Consider the following 26,107-nt stretch of genomic DNA (forward strand, 5'->3'; position numbering starts at 1 on the left):
TTGTGGAGCAGAGGGGAGGAGAGCAAATGAGAAGAGGTTTTTGAAGTTAGTCTGTGGTTAGCATATAATGATGTTACTATTGTTACTTGTTTTGTTGTGTAGTTATGGCTACTTTCTATTTTCATATTTTTCATATTTTTCAGTGGCAGAACAGGATTGAGTAGTTGAAGAGTGTGCCGGCTTGTTTAAGTGTGCGAGTGTTGTCGTTTTGTTGTTTGTGTGTGTGTGTGTGTGTGTGTGTGTGTGTGTGTGTGTGTGTGTGTGTGTGTGTGCAAACTGAAGGTGTAGCTATGGGCAGCCCACTGTCCCCTGTGGTTGCCAACATGTTTATGGAGAATTTTGAGGAGAGGGCATTGGAGACAGCCACATTTAAACCCACATGCTTCTTTAGGTATGTGGATGACACCTTCGTGATCTGGCCACATGGGATGGACAGGCTCAATGAGTTTCTTGAACATCTTAACTCATGCCACCCTAATATCAAGTTCACCATGGAACTGGAGAAGAATGGCCAGCTGTCATTTCTGGATGTACTAGTCCAGAGGAAAGCAGATGGATCAACTGGCCACAGTGTGCACCGAAAACCAACACACACTGATTTATATCTGCAGGCCAGCAGCTGTCACCACCCTGCAGAGAAGAATGGGGTTCTGAAGACTTTGGTCCACAGAGCACATGCCCTGTCAGACCAAGACAATCTACCTATAGAGATAGAACGTCTCAAAACAGTTTTCTCCAAGAATGGATACACGGACAGACAAATTGAGAGGGCACTCCAACCAGCCACTCTATACCACAGGTTCCTGAAGAAGACCAAGATGAAGCAAAGAAGGTGGCATATCTGCCCTATGCTAGCTCTATTTCTGCCAGAATCAGTAGGATCCTCCGTAAACACAATATCAAGTGTGTTTTCTGTCCATCCGACAAGATCGGGGGACTGCTGGGGAGTGTCAAAGACGACCTGGGGTTACAAAAACCACGGATTTACAATATACCTTGTCAATGTGGCATGTCCTACATTGGCCAGACGACAAGAACTGTGGAGATCAGGTGCAAAGAACATCAGAGGCACACTAGATTAAGACAGGTGACTAAGTCAGCCATTGCTGAACACTGTCTGGAACTAGATCATGCCATGAAGTATGAGGATACCAAGATTCTAGCACAAACACCCAGATTTTGGGACAGTGTTATAAGAGAATCGATAGAAATTAAAATGGCTGACGATCTTATGAACCGTGACACAGGGTACCAGCTAAGCAGAGCCTGGGATCTGGCTCTGGAATTGTTAAAGGAGCAACGGGGCCAGCTGCAACACTACACAAACAGAAGAACCAGAGACATGGAGATGGAAAACGAGCCCCTGACGGACTGCGAGGTGCACCAGACCGAAAATGGAACACCCAGAAGTGGGACTGGTGGGCGCGGACCGCAGAGGGAACATCCAGAGTCGCAGCGGACGGAAAACGGAGCGGCAACGCTCCAACAGGTCGTGGTGAGCGGGCGCGGACCGCAGGGGGAACGCTTGGTACCCCAGACCGTAGATGAAACCACCAGGAGGGGGTTTGGTGGGCGCGGACCGCAGAGGGAACACCTAGAACCGCAGCGGACGGGAAACGGAGCAGCAACGCTCCAGCAGGTCGCAGGGAATGGGCGCGGACCACAGAGGAAGCGCCTGCAGCCGTTGGTGGAGGGGGGAGGCCATAGGCATAAATACTGGACCAGGTCCACTCGAGGAGCAGTCTCAGGTCGCACCTGATGAAGGTCACGAGCTACGTGACCGAAATATTGTGCAAGTACGACGCTGATATCCGGCAGAACACCCGACAACTCAAGATGTCATTAGATCGCCAGGAAAGCCTGAAGAGTTACAAGATTCAGATAAATTGAGCCGGAGCAGTACGGAGGTTTTTCCCTCATTTCGTCATATTGGGAACAGAGTTCTAACTCCACTACAGGTGTGATGTCAGGGCCTAACGCTTGGATCACAGTGTTGTTTGGAAGGGGAGGGGGGTTAATATGGGTTAATGTGGAGGTCGGGATTGTTTGGCTCTGATATTTGCGAGGAAGAGTGAGAAGCTGACAGTTTGGCTTTGAAGTCAGGCTGGGGAATTTTATTAGGATGGAGGTTTTATGTGAAATGAGGTGATTGTGGGAAAGGAGAAATGTATTTTGAGATTTTTATATATGAGATTAGCAAAAAGTTGTGCTGAATAGCACAAATAATGTTGGGAGGGTGGTAAATTCTAGTGAATTTTTAGGTGTGAGTTTAGCAAAAAGTTGTGCTGAATAGTACAAATAATGTTGGGAGGGTGGTAAATTCTAGTGAATGGGGAGTTATCACAAAGTGAGTCCCACAGGGTTCAATTTTAGGAGCTCTGTTGTTCCTTATTCATATGAATGACCTCTCACTTAACGTTCAGAAAGCGGAACCAGTATTTTTCGCAGATGACACAAGTGTTATAATAAATCCCATTCCAGAAAAACCAGCTGAAGATATTGTTAAGGATGTCTTTCAAAGAATTATTAAGTGGTTCTCAGAAAACGGACTCTGCTTTAATTAAAAAAAAAGAAACTCACTATATCCAGTTCTGTACACCGAATGGAGTCATGCCGAAAATTGATGTAGCACATGAACAGGGCTCAGTTAACAGGATAGATTTCTCCAAATTTTTGGGTGTTCACATTGATGACAACTTGAACTGGAAGAAGCATATTACTGAGCTTCTCAAACAACTAAGTTCAGCTTCCTTCGCTCTTCGTATAATTGCTAGTCTTGGTAATAAACAGATCAGCCTCCTAACGTACTTTGCATATTTCCACTCAATAATGTCTTATGGAATAGTTTTCTGGGGTAACTCACCATTTAGACATAAAATATTGTTTGCACAAAAGAGAGCAGTGAGAATAATTAGTGGTGTTCACCCAAGGACGTCATGTAGGCACCTTTTCAAGGAGTTGGGTATTTTAACTGCGACATCAGAGTACATATATTCGCTAATGAAATTCGTTGCAAATAATCCATCTCAATTCGCGAAGAACAGTGATGTTCGTACGTACAACACTAGACGGATAACGACCTTTCCTATCCGCTATTGAAGCTGTCGGTTTCTCAAAAAGGAGTACATTATTCAGCAACAAAAATCTTTGATCATTTGCCCAACAACATAAAGTGTTTGGCAAGTAGCAGATCAAGTTTTCAATCTAGCTTAAAATCATTTCTTTTGGACAACTCCTTCTATTCCCTGGACGAGTTTCTGTTTCAAAACTGGTAAAAAAAGGTAATTCTAAATGATGTAGTTGCATGTATAGAACTAAAAATTTCAGTAATATTAATATTAGCACTATATATATATATATATATATATATATATATATATATATATATATATATATATATATATATATATATTTTAAACTGACTTGTTCCACATCATATCGATACAATTATTGGGAAAATTATCTACAGAACATGACATAACTAAAGCTAAAACTACGGGTTTAGGAATTTTGGTTTGGATGAAAACAGGGAAGATATGAATCTGAGAGGACGAGGGTTCGGTTTGCATCATTTGATATTGTATGTATTACACATCGTCGGCTTCTCTTTGAGTTTTCTTAGGGTCAAGAATAGGAACGGTGTCTTAAATGAGACTTTTTGTGCTTTTTTATGTTTCTTGGGACGGATGATGGGGACATGGTTGGAAGTAATTTGTGGTAGGTAGGTCTGGAAATGGTGGCTGTTGTGGATGAAAATGTTACCATGTTATAAGGTCCAACACCCTGTGAGGATTATGACTATCAGTGATGAAAGTGAACCTTCTGCTACTGAAGGTGAGGCAGGATTGTTACTTCGATCTATGGTCTTTTTATGGTGACTATGTTGGTCCTGTCGATTTTATTCCCATTCCACTTGCTCCTGGAGTTGACGATGAATACTGATGCAGAAAGTTATACTCCAGGATATGGAGAATAGGAAGGGATGGAATTTTTTGTGGAAATCGGAGTATCTCCAAGCTATAACTGATGAGGTTTGAGATGGACAGGCGTCTGCTTTGGCGCTTGTTTTTAGGACTGTGTTGTGTAGTGGAGAAGGCCTGATGCACAGAAGGTGGGACCGCAGTGTCAATGATTTTGACAGACAGACGGAACACAGACAGAGAAAAGCTGGGGCTATGAAGGGTGAATGACGGCCGGCCAGTTTGGGGCTGTGACGCATCAGGAGAAGACCGCTGGTGGAAGAAAAACTACTTTACTGGCGAAGATGGGCTGTAGAGAAACGACGGCACAACAGGAGGAGACAATAGCTGGTAGCCAAGCCATCAGCGACGGCAGCTTCCGGCTGACGATAACAACACAAATTTTCGGAACAACTGTTTCAATTTGTGATACCAGAAATGGTATATAACATTATTGGGTTATTTCCTGGAATCAAAAACCCAGTAACTGTTGGTATTTCATACAATCACTTTAATCTCACAAAAAGTATTGATACTTCACTGGCACTCGCGATCTATACAATGCTAGGATCCGGTCTTGTTAAGCGACTAAATAATTACATTTTTGGGTCCACGTTTACAAGGTTAATTCTTCATCCTTTTTATTTACTGATTCTGTGATGTGTTACAGAGGATAATAGCTAATTTTATTCTTTCAAGTTATGTACCAGGTAATTGGCGAAAAGAATATCTTTGTTAGATCTTTAAACAAACCTCGATTCAAACATGTGAACAGTCGTAACAACTACTTAACTGAATGTTGCTGCAGGTCGCACGAAAGTCTGAAGAACTAATATGTTTCAAGCAAACTTTTCACACAGCCTACACGTGATGGAACTTTCTTACTTTCTTATCTTCAATGATTTACCTGAGATACCTAGAAATGAATGAAATTGTAAGTACGTAGAAAGTGTATTTTTCTGTCCACCAGTCATCAACGTCGAACGGCTCCAGTTTAGACACAAGCGCACTCGTAACTTTCTAGCGAAAATGCTAAACACAGGAATCCGATGGAGATGCAATGGTATTGCTAGAATACGCCTGAAGAACGTTCGACTGATGCACAGTGAAATATCTCGAGCAAACAGGCGTTCTTCATGATGACCAGAACGATGGACGAAAACTCCGAACATGCGAAACCTAACACACGTTCAAGTATTGTATCAGTGGGACCATGGGTAGAGGTAGAGGTAGAGGTAACAATGTGGATTCGGCGTACCTAAATATTCATGAAGCTTTAGATTCTATATCACAGCGATGCCTGCTGAAAAGAAGCCGTTAATTTGTGATGACCAGCTAGGACTGACACCGATTTCATAACCCATAATATGTAGAAAACAGCCAGTTATCCTCGATGGAAAGTCATCCACAGACATGAAAGATTTTTCTGGTGCGTCATAGGAACGGGTTATAGAGATATTTACAATCATGTTACATATTACTAACTTAACGGGAAACGTTTGTCGTCGCTGCAGACTTTTCGCTGATGAGGTGGTTACCACCGAGAAAGTATTATAAAATTGTAGAAAAATACGGTCAAATATTGACAAAATACCAGCTCTTTATTAGCACTTAATGTAGACAAATTACGCACTTTAAAAAATGTGAAAGGTAATAAATTTTAAGTACACGAATAAACATTCATAATTGGAGTCATTTATGTCACACTAATGTCTGAGAGCACCAACGTGTGAAAATACAATGTGCAACAGCAGAGCAGAAGCTGGGCTACAAGGGGCCACTGAGCATATACAAAAAATAGATATTGCCGTAAGGACATGCTTTTACCTCAGGTAAGAGTGTAATAGAAATTCTCAACAGTTGGACTGGCTGACACTTGAACCTCGCCTTCCGTAGTAACCGCTGAGATAAAATAATCATCAGACTAATAACTAGTTCTTTACAGTTCTTCATTCACAAGAAGTAATGCTATCGACAGGGGTTCTCAAACTGATTCCATATCTCCAGGTTTTCAGAAGGCTTTCGACACGGTTCCTCACAAGAGACTCGTAAAGAAATTGCGTCCCTATGCGGTATCACCTGAGTTGTGCGAGTAGATCCGAACTATCCTCTGAGAAAGGGCATAGTATGTATTAATCGGCGGAAAATCATCGAGTAAAAGAGAAGTGATATTCGGGGTCCCACAAGGCAGTAATAGGCCCTCTGCTGTTCCTGATCTACGTAAACGATTTTGGAAATAATCTGAACAGCCCCCTTAGATTGTTTGCAAATGATGCTGTCATTTATCATCTAGTAAGGTCATCACAAGGTCAAAATTAAACTGCTAAATGACTTAGACTCGATGTGTGAATGGTGTGAAAAATGTCAGTTGTCTTTCTCGACAAGGAAAAGTACAATGTCTTCACGTTGGTACGAAAAGAAATCCGTTAAATATCAAATGCACAATAAATCACAGAAATGCAAGGCCTGTCAATTCGACTAAATACCTGGGAATTACTATTACAAATAACGTAATTTGGAACGATCACATAGATAATGTTGTGCGAAAGGCGAACCAAATACTGGATTTTATTGGCTGAACACTTACAAGATGCTACAGATCTACTAATGAGATCGCATACAATACGTCCTCTGTTAGGGCACTGTTGTGCTGTGTGAGATCCTTAATATACAGGATTGTTGTAGGGCGTCGAAAAAGTTCAGAGAGCAGTGGTTCGAATTGTATCATCGCGAAATATGGTAGAGAACGTCACGGGTGCGATAAGCGAGTTTTTCGTTCGTTGCGGCCAAAAGTTTTCACAAAATTTCAATCACCAACTTTCTACTCAGAATGTGAAAACATTTTACTGTAGCCAACCTGCTTAGGGAGAAATGATAGACAAAATAAGATAAGAGAGATCGGAGCTCGTACAGAAAGATTTAAGCGTTCTTTTTTCCCACGCGCTGTTGGAGTGTGTAACGGTAGAGAAATAGTCTGGAGGTGATTCGAAGAACCCTCTACGAGGCAGTTACAGAGTACCCATGTAAATTAACAGGGTGGCGGATATAAAAGTATCCCGTGTAACTATAAAAAAAAATTCAGTGAACTTACAGAAACTGAGAGCTGAAATGGACCTATCGTTTACTTACAGTGAAAAATACAATTATAGAAGATGCTGAAAGTGACTCCCTGCAACATCAATACACATCTGTGCACGTCTGAGTAAAGTTCGGATGCCGATGACGACAACTTCGCGACTGATGCTGTCTTTCAGTTCCTGTATTGTGTGTGCATTTGTTGCATAGACCTTGCTCTTAAGGTGTCACCACAGGAAAAAATTACATGTTTTTACATCCGGCGAAGTGGTGGCCATAAATGTTTGCTGCCAGTTCGTTACTCAGTAAAAACATCGTGGATTCGTTCCAGGGATACCTTAGACGTGTGGCACGTTTCCCCATCTTGCTGGAAGAAACAGTATTGTCTTTCATATCCAGTGAGTTGAGCCCAAAATGAATCAAAAATTTCCATGTGTGCAACCGTGTTGAGGCTAGAGTCAAAAAACGTCGGTCCATTGATGGGCGTTCCTGTTACGCTGCACCAAACGCTGATTTTTTTTTTCGTCATGGAGTGCACATGCTAATGCACATTGTTAGGGTTCTCCGTTGCCCAGTAACTTGTGTTCTGTGAATTCACATCATGGCCGAAAATACGAAACCATGCTTCATCACTCATGATGCAATGGAAAAGGTCTAACAAACCATCGTTGATGTTATTCAAAAACCACGTGCAGTAATCTACACGTTTCTGACTGTCATCTTCTCATAATTGCTGCACAACCGTCACCCGACATGGCTTCAAATTGAGACATTACAATATCCGCTGGCAACTTCTCCTGCTTACAGGTGCCTTTGGGCCAATTTACGTGTAGACTTCTTTGGGCTCGAATAATTCTTCGGTGAATGTCTGCAATAAATTCAGGTGTGCGAACTGAAGGATTTCCTTGTTTCACATTTTGCACGGATCCGTAGGTGCGCCAGTTTTTATACAGCCTCTGTATTCTCTCTTTACTGGGTGTCCTCTATCCGGATACCTTTCCACGAAAATTTCTCGAGTTTTCTTAATCGAACCTGTTTTCACAAATGGGCACACAATTTCCATGATTTCTTCTGTCGAGAAAGTCATTTTGCCGACTGCAGAGAGAAACGTCTGACTTCACCCAAGAAATAAACTGACAGAAGAATGCTAACATTCGATTATTTCATAAAATTGTCCATTGTTGTAGTTGTTTACTCTAATTCCAGAAATCTAAATATTGCATTCTCGTCAAAAGGGAGGCGGCCTACTTTTAACTACGCCACCTGTAGATGAACTGCTCGTGCTGACACTCCATACGTGAACAAAACGAGAGGGAATCGTCACGGAAAATGCATTTTTTTAAATGCATATCATTTGTGGAGTGTTGATGTCGGGATCAGAGCAGCGCCAAAGTAGGGGGATTCACATCTTTCTGGCGCTGCAAACCCAACCGCAGATAGCGGATGAGAATTTGGGGAAAAAAGAGAGCAGCTTTTTGCTGCTGAGGGATAACAGGGTTCCGGCCACAAAGGCGGTCGCAGGCGGCCGGCAGGTGGCGTCAGGGACTCACTCTGGCGGCGCTCTTTGTCGCAAATGCCGCCGCGCGCCGCAAACCACAGCGGCGGCGGCGCCACAATGGACGCGCGGTGCATGCAGCCGAGCCGGCCTGCGCACCGCCACGCCGCGCCGCGCCAGCGAAATTGAATGAAAAAAGCCGCGCCGCACTCGACGGATGCCGCTGCACCACCCGCTGTGTGGCCGCTCTGCGTTTCTTTCCATTATGAACGCGCTTACTTAGTTACCGCGGAAATTACAGCAGAAATTCGTAATCGAACGCCACGAGATCGCTATTGTCGAGATCTCCCTACGTCCAATCACTCACACAGCGCCCAATTTCTGAGGAATAAAAGTCAGACTTTTACCCGATTTCGCTGTCGACTGGATGGAACAGGCCAGCAACAAGCTAAATTTCTGGTGAACTATTTACGAGACCGAAACACATAAAATACGCTGTAAGGTGTCGTCGTCTCCTGACCTTCATTTCTTACATATTCTGACCTCACCATTGTATTCTGCGTATCAAGACGTTTCATTCGAGCCCAAACTCGATAGGGTAGAGTCAATTCTATATATTTTCATTTAACCGATATACAAATCTAATAAATAAATCGCAAGTGCACACCGAGATTAAAAAGTCGAGGCGGGCATACACAAACATTCAAGACATGACGGCCACAGGAGATTTTGTTCGGCGGAGGCAACCGGCCCACTGGAAAGTCCGTAGGAGGGTGAGTTGGCACGCACTTGCACCGGCCGGCCGACCGCCCACGGACCAAAACAGTTTTTGCCAGAGAAAAGGAATAATGGCCTGCATGTTCACCTTAAAAGCAAAACTCGCTGTATTGTTTGGGAGAGCCCCAGCATACGCATTTTTTTGACGGACCTAGTGCGCAGTTTCAGAGTTCTCACAAGTGGACAGTAAATGCCTAACACAGATGCTATATATTTCCGGATTGGTCGGCTTAGCCATTCTCCCGTTTGTAAGAGTAACGCTGATTGGTGGACTATTTATGACGTAATGAGCTGGAGGAGTGAGGGAAAAACAGTGGATGATATACCCTTTCGCTTTTTGCATGAGGGAGAGTCGTTCCGGTGACGCTCTTGTACCGGGAACACGTAGTGGGAGCAGTGTGCTCGTGCATGTGCGCACAGAGCAAGGAACAAAGTCTCTACTCAGTACTGCACTCAGAGAGCACCTCTGTTGCCAGCGAATCGGAGTGATACTCTATACTGAGATTCTCGCGATTAAGTGTTTGTTCACTGTGTTGGCTGCGACACTCAATGTGCGATGTGAACACAGACAGAGTATTAGTTAGCGCATGCGACCGAACACTGAGTGGCATTGCGGTGGACTGGTTATCTGACTGGTGTACCATGCCAATAGTTAGACTAAGGGCAGATATCAGTCCTTGACTTCATCAAGGCGTAGTGAGAGTTCGATGGGCAAAGGTCAATCCAGATAGAAAGAGATAGTTTTGTTATTTTTCAGCAGCAAACGACACAGGTAGCAGTTGTTGCAGCTCATGGTATTGTGCAAAAAAAAAAAAAAAAGGTTCAAATGGCTCTGAGCACTATGGGACTCAACTGCTGAGGTCATTAGTCCCCTAGAACTTAGAACTAGTTAAACCTAACTAACCTAAGGACATCACAAACATCCATGCCCGAGGCAGGATTCGAACCTGCGACCGTAGCGGTCTTGTGGTTCCAGACTGCAACGCCTTTAACCGCACGGCCACTTCGGCCGGCCATGGTATTGTGCGCTACAGCATAGGCAAGCCCCATCTTTTACCATTAGAAATAACATACTTCATTCATGTCACTCCATTAGATATCTCATGTGACTGCCTTGACTGTACTTAGAAAAATTCAATCGTATAATTATTTAAGTTGAGTAGGCGCACCTCTCAGCCATTCTGCCGAGTAAATAACTTAAAAGAGCTTTCAAAATGGTTCAAATGGCTCAGCACTATGGGACATAACGTCTGAGGTCATCAGTCCCCTAGAACTTATAACTACTTAAACGTAACTAACTTAAGGACATCACACACATCCATGCCCGAGGCAGGATTCGAACCTGCGACCATACCGGTCGCGCGGTTCCATACTGTAGCGCCTAGAACCGCTCGGCCACCACGGCTGGCTAAAAGAGCTTTCCCACACTTTGTATATAAATGTCATTAAAAGGATTCCTATCCATAAGAGGTAACCCCTATTCTGAAAACAACCTGGAAATTTGTGTATCAGTTTATAAATAAAAGTTTCATTTGATTTTTCTTAAATTTTGCAATAAATAATATTTTCCGTTCGTTTAATGTTTTTCTTACACTACGTAGCAATACTCCAGTACCCAAGTATCTCACTAGTTACGTAAGAAAATAGAATATTTTTGTGTATTTTCCTTACAGCGGACGACTCCAGAAGATATTTATTGCTGAAAGTTTTCCAGGCATTTCCTTTTGGTACGTTAGGAGCGTCTGCCTGACATCTGTAGTAGTCTGAGGTGGAAGTTGCTTCTTGCAGGAGCCAAAGGGTACTTGTCAGATCAATCCGTTGCGCAACTCGTCAACATAACGCCCACACACTGACAACACTGACAGAAAAAAAATCGCAACATCAAAAAACAATTAGCATTTTGTAATGAAATTTCGGCAGTGCATTTAACAGGTAACGTATTTAAGACACGTGCTTGCATTGTGTTATATAGGTGCCGGACGTCAATTTGTGGGATGGAGTTCCATGCTTGATGCATTTGGTCGGTCATCACAAGGACGGTTAATTTTAGTTGTGGATGATGCTGGAGTTATCGTCCAGTGATGTCTCATATATGCTCGCCTGGGGACAGATCTCGTGATCAAGGAAGTCAAGGCAACATATCGACACTCTACAGAGCATGTGGGGTTACAACAATGTTATATCGGCGAACGTTATCCTACTGGAAAAGTACTCCTAGAATGCTGTTCATAACTGGCAGCACGACAGGTCGAATCGTCAGACTGTCGTACAGATTTGCACTCAGAGTGCGAGGAATAACCACGAGAGAGCTCCTGCTGTCATACGAAATTGCACCCCAGACCATAACTCGAGGCTTAGCTCCAGAGTGTCGAGGCCGCTAACAGGTTGGTTGCATGTACTCACCTGGCTTCCTCCTAACCAACAAATTTACGCATTGTATAAAAACGCATATTTCTTAGGAGTCATTACTGATTGCTAAAGCGAAATCGACATACTCAAAGTGGGATCCCTTATCCTTATGGTTCTATCAAACTGTGAAACAAGCAGAACATTTTAGTAAGAGACTGTACGCAGTACGTTTCTCAGTTACGGTTTTTTTGGGGTGGGCGGTTGGGGGGAGGGGGGGGGGGGAGTTATGTGAGGAATATGAACGGAATTTTCAAACTACATAAAAGGACCACTCGAGTAACAGATAAAAGTACCGTAACAATCAAGTTGATCACAAAGACTATTTAAAACGTTGATGATCTTTACTGCGCGATGTGAGAATATACACCATTTCGTAGCGCATATACAAAAATAGTAATTATTGTAGAAACAGATCAAACGATGATCACGAAACAAAAGCTTAATTTACATTATAGTAAATATTCAAATGGTTCAAATGGCTCTGAGCTCTATGGGACTCCATCTGAGGTCATCAGTCCCCTAGAACTTAGAACTACTTAAACCTAACCAACCTAAGGACATCACACACATCCATGCCCGAGGCAGGATTCTAACCTGCGACCGTAGCGGTCGCGCGGTTCCAGACTGTAGCGCCTAGAACCGCTCGGTCACCCCGGCCGGCAGTAAATATTATTTTGAGTTGTTTCTATATTTGTTATACTATCAGAGGGTAAAATTTTACGTTATGCCGACATATGTGAATGTATTTCTTAAAAATACACGGTAAAATGTACGAGATATACACTCCTGGAAATGGAAAAAAGAACACATTGACACCGGTGTGTCAGACCCACCATACTTGCTCCGGACACTGCGAGAGGGCTCTACAAGCAATGATCACACGCACGGCACAGCGGACACACCAGGAACCGCGGTGTTGGCCGTCGAATGGCGCTAGCTGCGCAGCATTTGTGCACCGCCGCCGTCAGTGTCAGCCAGTTTGCCGTGGCATACGGAGCTCCATCGCAGTCTTTAACACTGGTAGCATGCCGCGACAGCGTGGACGTGAACCGTATGTGCAGTTGACGGACTTTGAGCGAGGGCGTATAGTGGGCATGCGGGAGGCCGGGTGGACGTACCGCCGAATTGCTCAACACGTGGGGCGTGAGGTCTCCACAGTACATCGATGTTGTCGCCAGTGGTCGGCGGAAGGTGCACGTGCCCGTCGACCTGGGACCGGACCGCAGCGACGCACGGATGCACGCCAAGACAGTAGGATCCTACGCAGTGCCGTAGGGGACCGCACCGCCACTTCCCAGCAAATTAGGGACACTGTTGCTCCTGGGGTATCGGCGAGGACCATTCGCAACCGTCTCCATGAAGCTGGGCTACGGTCCCGCACACCGTTAGGCCGTCTTCCGCTCACGCCCCAACATCGTGCAGCCCGCCTCCAGTGGTGTCGCGACAGGCGTGAATGGAGGGACGAATGGAGACGTGTCGTCTTCAGCGATGAGAGTCGCTTCTGCCTTGGTGCCAATGATGGTCGTATACGTGTTTGGCGCCGTGCAGGTGAGCGCCACAATCAGGACTGCATACGACCGAGGCACACAGGGCCAACACCCGGCATCATGGTGTCGGGAGCGATCTCCTACACTGGCCGTACACCACTGGTGATCGTCGAGGGGACACTGAATAGCGCACGGTACATCCAAACCGTCATCGAACCCATCGTTCTACCATTCCTAGACCGGCAAGGGAACTTGCTGTTCCAACAGGACAATGCACGTCCGCATGTATCCCGTGCCACCCAACGTGCTCTAGAAGGTGTAAGTCAACTACCCTGGCCAGCAAGATCTCCGGATCTGTCCCCCATTGAGCATGTTTGGGACTGGATGAAGCGTCGTCTCACGCGGTCCGCACGTCCAGCACGAACGCTGGTCCAACTGAGGCGCCAGGTGGAAATGGCATGGCAAGCCGTTCCACAGGACTACATCCAGCATCTATACGATCGTCTCCATGGGAGAATAGCAGCCTGCATTGCTGCGAAAGGTGGATATACACTGTACTAGTGCCGACATTGTGCATGCTCTGTTGTCTGTGTCTATGTGCCTGTGGTTCTGTCAGTGTGATCATGTGATGTATCTGACCCCAGGAATGTGTCAATAAAGTTTCCCCTTCCTGGGACAATGAATTCACGGTGTTCTTATTTCAATTTCCAGGAGTGTATATCTGTTAGTACACAGTTAATTGCTGTTGAAATAACACAGAGGACAGAGCGCTAAAATTATTTTGTAAATTAGTGTCCAGTATCTGTAATGGATAATATTACTCCCTAATGTGTTGGCCTCAGTATCAAGCAATGTGGCCCGATACCCGTATATAAGAACTTTGGCACAGCCACGATTTACTTCACTTTTCTCTTCTACGAAGTAACGTGTACCGCGCAGATAAACTTCGTATGCGCGATTTAAACCGGCATCAACCCACCGCGGTATTTCACGTCGCTATGGACGCCTCCAAGTTTGAGGTACAGATGGGGGAAGGATACTTCTTCAGGGAGAAGTGTGAGCTACGCCCAGCCGTATGTAATCCCACCCGAGTCTCGCTGTCGGACTAGCAGACTGTGATGGATGAGCAAATCGAGCGAAACCTTGGCCGGTGCAAGAAATGGGGCGCTCATTAATAATGTCTTCACTTTTTTCGTTACTTTCGACAGAAAGCAATTACGTAATTAACACCATGAACAATTATTTATGGTTTTCAATTTGATCAAAGGGAACAGTTTAACGTAGTATCTCATTCCTCCTTTTTAACAGAGAACATAATGAAAAAGCATTTAAGGAATTTTACAGTAAGACTGATAGCAAACAAAATTTTGTCGGTGTAAATAATATTGTCGCAAAAGAATATGAGTAGTACCGTGGTGTAGTGGTTATGGTACTAAACTTTAGCATGGAGGGTCGTGAGTTCAAACGTCAGCTGGACTGTACAATTTTAATTTCTATATTCGGTTCAAGCACATTCTAGAAGTATCCACAAATGTCAAGAATCCTTGTACTGGAATATTCTGTAGCTGTATATATACTGCATGTGTTCTGGCCGGAGGCAGTTCGCTCGGCGCTCTTGTATGTGCAAGTGCTGAATAAACCTTCGTTAAGTGAAGATAGTGTTCATCATTCATCTAATTACACCTTCTTCTACGTGACAGTCTAATTTATCAAAGCAGTTTACATTCTGCTGTTTCCTGATTTCGTTCATCCACTACAAGCTGGTTAATCTGGTTAAGACAAAACGATTAAGTATGTGTAAATCTTTAATAATTTCTTAAATAAATATAATAAGAACCAAGATTCAGAGAAAGTGGTCCGATTGATCTTCTATAGTCACAGTACCGGAAGAGAACTGACCGAGCTCTAGATGAGTTAATTCCATTCAACAGTCTTTATTCATACATGATCTCAATAGGCGAAATCTGCGATAAACCCTTTAACAATCCAACTCTCATTTACTCCTGCAATGTTATCAAAATCTGTGTTTATGGAGAGTCTAATGATCATGCACTAATCTATTATAATGAGGATATGGAATCTATGGTATGTTACACCCGGTTTCTTGCACTCTTGTGAATGGCCTTATAAATATAACATGTACGAATATAAAGTTGCTTATGAAAATAAGTTACGAGATAGATAGAGGGGACTTCAGAAACAAAGATACACGTTATTACCGCAGGCCAAGTAATTTTTATTGAATGCTGCACTACGCTTCAAAGGAACACTGATGTATGACATTATTTTTTAACATAGACAGCAAGCCTCTATAAACAACGGTCGGAACATTCTTCCAATCGTTCATTCCCTTGACGATAAAAACTCACTCATTAGTCACGGAGCTTTTATAGAGTCGCTGTTTGCACGTCCTCAGCATTGTAAAATCTATTTCTCATAAGATGTTCTTTCACCTTGTCCAAAGTCCGTAGCTCGTGCTCTAGTGGCTAGCGTTGTTGCCTCTGGATCACGGGGTCCTGGGTTCGCTTTCGCGGCCGGGTTGGGGATTTTCTCTGCCCGGGGACTGGGTGTTTGTGTTGTCCTCATCTTTTCATTATCATCATCATCATCCATCATCATCATTCGTGACAGTGAATAGATTGGACTGTGCACAAAAAAAGACTGTGAAAAAATTGGAACTTTGTACGGGCACTGATGATCGCGCAGTTGAGCGTCCCAGAAACCAAACATCATCATCATCATCATCGTCGTCATGACTTTCCCCAAAAGATGCAAGTCGCCTGGTGCAATGTCTGGACTCACCGACCAGTAACAGCCACGTCTGCGTGGCCGTGGTCAAATTCTTGGAACCATTTCACCAGTGTTAGACGCAACATTCGTTTGATAAATATACCGCCAGAATTATACCATGAATTTGTGTGTGATTTAGACGCTTTGCCCACAAGAATCGTATTGTCTCGCGTAACTTTGGAATACCTTTCCAGTTGTCGTGCCGTCTTACATCCGTTATCCATATCGGACCAGAACTGCGTCTGCAGGGAACCAGGAACATGTACTGTCTTCTGACAGTGCGTTACTATTGTTGCGCAATGGTCTTAGCATGGTATAACACGCATAACTTAAAAGTCGCAGTCCCTCCGTAGATATACAGATAGATGGATTGATAGAAAGGCGGAGAGAGAGAGAGAGAGAGAGAGAGAGAGAGAGAGAGAGAGAGAGGGAGAGAGAGACTGACGTATAAAACGTTCGTTTGACCATCGGCTGCTGTTTCATTTAAAACCCGAATATCGACCGGTTTCAGAGAGAGACCATCTTCACGGATTCTATCAAAAGATACAAAAAATACGTGCAGTGTACAGGAAATGCTACAAAATCGTTTCCAAGGAGGTGCAGAATATATATAAATACTATGTTAGAACCGTTTAGGCCACAACATCAAATTTGTCATTACTTAAATAATGGCCCGGTCTCGTATACTAAGAACATGCGTGTTATACTGCAATTCATGGCATGCTCTACATATGAGGCGTGGTCATTATTTAGGCCTAAGCAATGACAGCTGTGATGTTGTGACCTAAACTGTTTAACCCAGTAACTGTTCATGTGTATTTTGCACTTCCTTGGAAACTATTTTGTAACATAGCTCGTATACTACATGTATTTTTTGTGTCTCTGGATAGAATGTGTGAAGATGGTCAGTGACTGGAACCAATCGATATTCGGGTTTTAAATAAAAAAGCAGCTGATGGCTAAACATGTGTTTTATACATGATTTGACGGCTGTCAGTAGTCACCTTCCAAAAATGTTCAAGAAAGACTGATGTTTCACTTTTGTTTAAACGTGTGGTAGTTATGCCAACAACCTGCTTCCACACAAGACTCAAGCGGCTGCGTTTCAGATTGTAAAAATCACTAAAATGTGGTATAAAACCGGAGACTGCGGAAGGATGAGAACATCTAAAAAATCCGCTGGTATATAGTAACTACTTAGTATTCAGTGATCAATTCATCCGAATTTCTCTGTAACGCACATAACGTAGCCATGGTGGACATTTTAGAGAATCCGATACATATAAAGCGTTATATGTTATTTATCTCGTTGGCATTCGTATTCATATGTCTGGTTGGTAAAGGTGGCATCTTCTATATCAGATAACTGTGAACTATTTCGTATACCATTGCAAATATAGTTTATTTCCGTTTCCTTCTTTGAAAACATCGACTATCAGTTCTCAGCTTCCGGTTCTTAGAAAAGCCTTGCAGTCTGTAAAATACTTCATTATTTATCTCTCTCTCTCTCTCTTTATGCAAAGTCTTGTCACATTCAGTCAATCTTAAACGTGGCCCTTTCATCCAGACGCTTTATGGTTTGCTCTTGGCGCTAGCTTGCAGTCTCACCTCTGATATTAAATATGAACTTTCGACCCTTGTTAACTTTGTTAACGGCACGCTACGTCATTACTCTCACCTGCCACTACCTGTTTCCTACATTCTGCAAGACTCAGTCAGTAGCATGTATTCTTCTGCAGATTAGGGTTTAACGTCCCTTGGTTCAAATGGCTCTGAGCACTATGGGACTTAACATCTATGGTCATCAGTCCCCTAGAACTTAGAACTACTTAAACCTAACTAACCTAAGGACAGCACACGCAGTCATTACAGACTGAGCACAAATTCGGACTGTCTTAGGATAGAGAGAGCGATTAGGCGTGTACATTCACAGGAACTTTCTGCCATGTGCTTCAATCAGTTTAGTGAAAGCACGGTAAACCTAAATCTTGATGACCGTAAGGGCCGGATGTCTCACTATTAGTAATTTTCCATCCTGACACTTCACTCGTTAATGGGAGTATGATGTACAGAAGGATGATTTTGGCAATCGTTGCACACAACAAACATTTTTAATTGTATGCCCTCCTACGTCATTATCAGTTTATTTCTTCTGTAGCCTTTAGCGCACCAATCGTCAATGTACAGTCAAAAGCGTCGTTAACACTCAGTACATATAAGCAGTTCTCTGTTATTAATGGGACCAGTAAAAATCAATGAAACCGTTCTACCAATACTGTTACCATTGCCACTTTCAGTATCTTCATAACAGACACAGACGTGAGTAGTAAGCTTGTCCTTCCCTTTTCTCTTAACTCTATGGCTCAAATAACTCCCTCTCGCTCAAACAGTATTAACGCCGAGGATCGTACCAGCTCTCCTCTTCCTGTTTCCTCGAAATTTCCTGCTGCATTTTCTGCATATGTGTTTCACATATTAGGTAGCCACTTATTACAGAGACTCTGCTGTACAGATGTTCGTATTAGAAAGTGAACACATGAGTTGTACAACGACAAGATTAATACCGCACTTACCAGTCATTGTTTGTAGTTCTGCCCTAATGTTCGTGAACATTTAATCATCCTGGAACGCTCATGCAACTAAAATTATCTTTCTGTTATAAACTAGGGACATGTAAATAAGTAAATGATAACCATTACAGAATTCTATATGACCTCAGAGCTACCTCTTCTCTCTCTCTCTCTCTCTCTCTCTCTCTCTCTCTCTCTCTCTCTCTCCTCTCTCCTCTCTCTCCCCCCCCCCTCCTCCTATCCGTGCCATGATATTAAAGAGGGACATTAAAAAAATCCTCCCTACATTTCGTATGTAAGTGCACAGAGAATCAACGGTGGATGCTGAAAGTCATTCAAAAATAAGTTTCTGGTGACCCAAATTCCATACACGACAATTCAGGCGAATTTATATGCCGGGGAAGAATTCTACTTGTCATTCTTCGTAGAAAACTTGCATATTTCTCAGCCCTGGAGGCCAGGCGTAGCCCTATCGTAGTATACAACATTAGCTGAACCAAGGGCAGTATGATGATGATGAGGAGGTCCCATACTCCGAGGAGCGTAGGAGTCGATGCGGGAGACCCGCACCGCCGACTAGGCAAGGTCCTCGCGGAGGTGGTTTGCCATTGCCTTCCTCCGACCGTAATGGGGATGAATGATGATGATGAAGACGTCACAACAACATCCAGTCATCTCGAGAAAGGGAAAATCCCTGACCCCGCCGGGAAGCGAACCAGGGACCCCGGGCGCGGGAAGCGAGAACGCTTCCGCAAGACCACGAGCTGTGGACCAAGGGCAGTATATTGGGTTGTAAAACCTCCCTGCTGTAGCGACTGTGCTCGGTACACGAGATTAAAGCTCAGATGTGTTGCTCCGTTCCGTCTCTCCTCTGTGCGGCATATCAGATTAGAGTCACCACGCCTTGGCCTAAAACGTACATGCTTATTAATGTCGGAGAGGGTGAGGCGGGATTCGTCAGAAAACAATATGTTTTGGCTCTCACTAAGACAGCGACAGCGTTCCTGTATTCGTTGGAGTGGGAGAGGTCTGTGGTTCTTACAGTGTAAGCTGACCCAATCACCCGAGGACCACCCGTCCAGCCTGTAGTAGATGATGTCGCTCCGTCGACGCAGATAGGTCCACATCCTTCGCAACATTCCACTGTTGAACCCACACTGTTGACGAAGCTTTGCAATCTCTTACTGTCGTACGGATGGACAACATGACGGTCATTCCATGCTATGGACACAAGTTATTCCATATCCGCTCGTTTCTGGTGACAGTCCTCCTCTGCTCACGTGTTTCACACAGGCATTGCTATGCCCCTGTTCAAGAATAAAATTTCACTGTATGAACTCTCCATTCCTTGGAGGCATACGATTCATTTTCATTCGATCTAACTGACATGCTCACATTTACGTCTATAAGTCACACGACACTAAGTGCATTTGGCCTGATGGCCTTTCAGAGACTGGGATTGGTGTGATAATAACATTTATAGTCATTTGGAGTGTTGTACTTGCGTGTTTCAATTTTCGCAAACGTTAGCGTAACACATGAGTGATACAGCAAAGACTATGAACATTTTTTCCAAGTATGCGAACATTAAGGCAGAAGGAAAGAGTTTCCAATACCTTTCCTAGCCTACCCAGAATTCAGGCCCATAATCCGCCACTGGCAAAAACTTAAAATTTTGTAAATTCTTTGGTGGACTAATCTGGGATGATCTCGCCCCAAAAGCTTCAAAGTCCTCCCTTCTACGATAGTGCACATTTTTACTGGTGAAAGGGGCTCTGAGCACTATGGGACTTAACATCTATGGTCATCAGTCCCCTAGAACTTAGAACTACTTAAACCTAACTAACCTAAGGACAGCACACAACACCCAGCCATCACGAGGCAGAGAAAATCCCTGACCCCGCCGGGAATCGAACCCGGGAACCCGGGCGTGGGAAGCGAGAACGCTACCGCACGACCACGAGATGCGGGCTTTACTGGTGAAAATTGGTAACATTGTCTCTTTGTCGTTAAGTCAGTTACACAAAACAACTAAGTACGCTCTTTATCTTTAACTAAGGAATGGTTTACAATGTTAAATTACAAAGTTGACTACAGTATGCTCATGTTTACAATTCACGTTTACAATATACATAATAATAATTAGTGTAAACAGGTGTGCAAATACTGCCTCTGTGGACCAATTACTCTCGTATAGCGGTAGAGAATACTAGCGATGCTGCCTAGCGGACGCTGATGTTGCCCAGTTAATAAGCTAGATGTTCAAATGTTCAAATGTGTGTGAAATACTATGGGACTTAACTGCTAAGGTCATCAGTCCCTAAGCTTACACACTACATAACCTAAATCATCCTAAGGACAAACACACACACACCCATGCCCGAGGGAGGACTCGAACCTCGGCCGGGACCAGCCGCACAGTCCATGACAGCAGCGCCCTAGACCGCTCGGCTAATCCCGTGCGGCAATAGGCTAGATCGAACAGAGCGGTCTCTTTAGCATTTGCTCTCACATTCTCGCTTCACGCCACTCTCACGTGCGCCATATACACTTAACAGAGAGAATTTATGACCATCCACGACGCGTCATGACATGGAAGCAATGAGGCCTTGGTAGGTCGCTGGACGGAGTTGGCACCACATCTGCACACACAAGTCACCTAATTCCAGAAAATCCAGGGAAGGAGCATTGCAATCACATCCCAGATCTGTTCAATCGGGTTCAGATCTGGCGTGTTAGGGAAGCCAGCACATCAACCGTAACTTGCCACTGTGTTGCTCGAATCACTCCATCACATTCCTGGCCTTGTGGCATTATCTTGTTGAAAAATGTCACTGCCACCACGTGGGAAACATGATCGTCATGAAGGGTGTACGACGTTTGCAACCAGTGTACGATTCTTCTTGACTGTTGACTGTCATGGTGCCTTGCACGAAGCTCGACTGGACCTATGGATGCTCATGTGAATGTTCCCCGGAGCATAATAGAGCTGCCACCATCTTGTTTCCATCCCGCCCTACAGGTGTCAAGGAGCTGTTGTCTTGGAAGACGACAAATTCACGCCTAAGCATCGACATGATGAAGGTGATATCGGGGTTCATCAGACCACGCAACGCTCTGCCACTGCACCAACGTCCAGTGCCGATGGTCACGTCCCAGTTTCAGTTCAAATGGTTCAAATGGGACCTCACTGCTGAGGTCATCAGTCCCCTAGAACTTACAACTACTTAAACCTAACTAACCTAAGGGCAATACAACCATCCATGCCCGAGGCAGGATTCGAGCCTGCGACCGTAGCAGTCGCGCGGTTCCAGACTGCAGCGCCTAGAACCGCTCGGCCACAATGGCCGATGTCGTAGTGTTGACATTGGCATATTAATGAGTCGTCGGCTGTGGGGGGCCATCGTTAGGAGTGTTCGAGTCACTGTGCGTCCAGACACGCTTGTTCTCTGCCCAGCATTAAAGTCTGATGTTAATTCCGCCAGAGTTCGCCGCCTGTCCAGTTTAACCAGTCGGCCCACCCTACGGCGTCCGACATCTGTAAAGAGAAGTGACCACCCAACCCACGACGTTTGGATGTGTTTTCACCTTTGTTTCACCACCCGTTGAAGACACTCACCACAGCACTCCTCGAACAGCCGACAAGTCGTGCAATTTCCTAAAAGCCCTCACTCAAACTCAGATGGATAGAGCGCCTTCGCTATTCTACACACAGTCAGAAACGTCACTAACACTACAAACACCGTGCGTGTGTCTGACTAGCGGTCATTCCTCGCCATGTGACGCTGGTGTTGGCTGGACGAGTTCACATCGATAGAAGGCCAGTGGTCATAACGTTGTGGCTCATCAGTGTAAGCACTAGTTCAGTTTCGCTGTCACGGATGACAGAGGCATCCACACATGAATTATTCACACCCTGAAAATTTATGATCAAAATGAAGCGTGAGTTTTTGACATGCCACTTTTTACGATGTCAAACTTCATCTCATTACCAAAGTGATGATTCCTTGATAACTTAATGTGCCGTATCAGCCGATCCCTTTCTATAAGTCCCTCCAGATCCTTGAGCGTCATGCACTCCGCCTCGCCTTCCGTATACGCCTCCGGTCCCTCATGCGGATCCTCTATGATCTCATTCCTTTCCCCCATCTGCTCCTATTCCTCAAACATATCCTCATCCTCTACACCTCCCGCCGTCTTGAACCCCCTCACCCCCTGGTTGCTCCTCTCCTCTCCAATCCCCGTCCCCTGCCACGTCTTCACCGTTGTGTCCCCCCTACCCTCCATCTCTACACCCTACATCTCCTTTCCCAAGGTGGATTCCATCAACTCCCCCTCCTGGATGATGCCCTCTCTCCCTCCATTTATCCCTCCTATCAACTCTGATCCTCACTCCCCCTCCTTTCCTCTGTCCTTTCCCGGGCTCCCTCTCCCCCCCTTCCATCCTCTTTCTTCCCCACCTCCCCTCTCTTTGCCCCCTTCTCTCCCCCATGTCCTTTTACATTTCCCTCCTCTCATTCCCTCTCGCGTCTGCCCTTCTCCCCCTTTATTAGTCATTAGTCGTCTCCCTCCTTGGTTCCCCCCCCCCTTTCCGTTTTCTTTCCTCTCCTCCCTCCTTGTTTTTCCCCCTCCTGCAGGTCCCCCCCCCCCATCTGCCTTTGGCTCGGGAGTGTCAATCTTTGTGCTGCCACTTTCGTGCAGTGTTCTCCAGTGAGTGGTCTACAGTGCGTGTTTTACAGTGAGTGTTCCGTGTTGTGTTTTTTGGGACTTATGGCGAATGGCCATCATACTATCGCTGGGTGTGCCTTTTATCTCTTGCGAACAGAAACCAGACTGTCGCCGTGTTTTTTAATTGTGTGTCTACTATGTTACTTGTCTGATTCCTGTGTATTTTATCTTCATTGCCAACCCCTTTTGCCTTCTGTTTTAACTTTCCTCATTTTTACGCCATTTTACACCTTAAATCACCATTTTATCGCCTGTTTTACCTTGTTTCTTTCTTCTTCCTTTATTTAAAAAAAGTCTGTAGGCTGTAGAGCAACGTAGTAAGCTGCTGCCAGCCCGCCCCCTTTGGGGGGATTTGAAAATCAATAAAGAAAAAAAAACCGATCCCTTCTTCTAGTGTAGTTGTGTTGTGTTTTGGTCTTCAGTCCTGAGACTGGTTTGATGCAGCTCTCCATGCTACTCTATCATGTGGTGGTGGTGGTGGTTGTTAGTGTTTAACGTCCCGTCGACAACGAGGTCATTAGAGACGGAGCGCAAGCTCGGGTTAGGGAAGGATTGGGAAGGAAATCGGCCGTGCCCTTTCAAAGGAACCATCCCGGCATTTGCCTGAAACGATTTAGGGAAATCACGGAAAACCTAAATCAGGATGGCTGGAGACGGGATTGAACCGTCGTCCTCCCGAATGCGAGTCCAGTGTGCTAACCACTGCGCCACCTCGCTCGGTCTCTATCATGTGCAAGCTTCTTCATCTCCCAGTACCTACTGCAACCTACATCATTCTGAATCTTCTTAGTGTATTCATCTCTTGGTCTCCCTCTACGATTTTTACGCTCCATGCTGCCCTCTAATATTAAATTGGTGATCCCTTGATGCCTCAGAACATGTCCTACCAAGTTGTGCCACAAACTCCTCTTCTCCCCAACCCCATTCAATACCTCCTTGTTAGTTATGTGATCTACCCATCTAATCTTCAGCATTCTTCTGTAGCACCACATCTCGAAAGCTTCTATTCTCTTTTTGTCCAAACTATTTATCGTCCACGTCTCACTTCCATACATGGCTACACTCCATACAAATACTTGCAGAAGCGACTTCCTGACATTTAAATCTATACTCGATGTTAACAAATTTCTCTTCTTCAGAAACGCTTTCCTTGCCATTGCCAGTCTACATTTTATATCCTCTCTACTTCGACCATCATCAGTTATTTTGCTCCCCAAATAGCAAAATTCCTTTACTACTTTAAGAGTCTCATTTCCTAATTTAATTCCCTCATCATCACCCGACATAATTCGACTACATTCCATTATCCTCGCCGGCCGGAGAGGCCGAGAGGTTCTAGGCGCTACAGTCTGGAAACGCGTAACCGCTACGGTCGCGGGTTCGAATCCTGCCTCGGGCATGGATGTGTGTGATGTCCTTGGGTTAGATAGGTTTAAGTAGTTCTAAGTTCTAGGGGACTGATGACCACAGTAGTTAAGTCCCATAGTGCTCAGATCCATTTGAACCATTTGAATCCATTATCCTCGTTTTGCTTTTGTTGATGTTCATCTTATATCCTCCTTTCAAGACAGTGTCCATTCCATTCAACTGCTCTTCCAAGACCTTTGCTGTCTCTGACAGAATTACAATGTCATCGGCGAACCTCAATATTTTTATTTCTTCTCCATGGATTTTAATACCTAATCCGAATTTTTCTTTTGTTTCCTTTACTGCTTGCTCATATACAGATTGAATAACATCTGGGAGAGGCTACAACCCTGTCTCACTCCCTTCCCAACCACTGCTTCCTTTTCATGTCCCTCGACTCTTATAACTGCCATCTGGTTTCTCTACGAATTGTAAATAGCCTTTCGCTCCTTGTATTTTACCCCTGCCACCTTCAGAATTTGAAAGAGAGTATTCCAGTTAACATTGTCAAAAGCTTTCTCCAAGTCTACAAACGCTAGAAACGTAGGTTTGCCTTTTATTAATCTAGCTTCTAAGATAAGTCGTAGGGTCAGTATTGCCTCACGTGTTCCCATATTTCTACGGAATCCAAACTGATCTTCCCCGAGGTCGGCTTCTACCAGTTTTTTCATTCGTCTGTAAATAATTCGCGTTAGTATTTTGCAGCTGTGACTTATTAAACTGATAGTTCGGTAATTTTCGCATCTGTCAACGCCTGCTTTCTTTGGGATTGGAATTATTATATTCTTCTTGAAGTCTGAGGGTTGTGTTATAAATTCCTTTTTTTCGCAATTAAGGTTCAGTATCTCTTCATTAATTATTCGATTTTCCCATGTAATCTTCATCACTGTGGTTCAGGAAACCAGTCTATTCTCTTGTTATCCGAACTGCTTATCGTTCACGTTTCACTCCCATAGAGCACAACACTGCAGGTATTTCCAGAAAAGCCTTCCTGACATCAGCAAATCAAAAAAAATATGGATGATCCTCTGCATTTCATTGTAATGAAGTGGGTTGGAAAAGTTCACGAAGAAGGTGGAAAGAAAGAAACCGCATGGAAAGTAACGACGGACGACCACGAAGAAGTGAAACAAAATGCTTATAATAAAACATCGAATCTTTGATTTTAATCGTACAGTAAACGAATGCAAAAGAAAACTCTTACTTGTGGGTCTCGAATCGATGGTAACTTCATCTCGAGAAATAAGCGGACGCGGACCGACGGTAAACTTCGTCACACTCCAAGAATGAGCGTAAGATAACTTCTCCGACATTAAAAGTTGTGTCTCAAGCTCTCAAATTAGCCAAGCCTCCTTGGTAGAGCCTTTCTTATCTCGGATCGAAAATGAAATACCATTAGCATCCGCGGTG

This window comes from Schistocerca nitens, chromosome 6 (assembly GCF_023898315.1).
Source record: "Schistocerca nitens isolate TAMUIC-IGC-003100 chromosome 6, iqSchNite1.1, whole genome shotgun sequence".
NCBI classification, from domain to species: Eukaryota; Metazoa; Arthropoda; class Insecta; order Orthoptera; family Acrididae; genus Schistocerca; species Schistocerca nitens.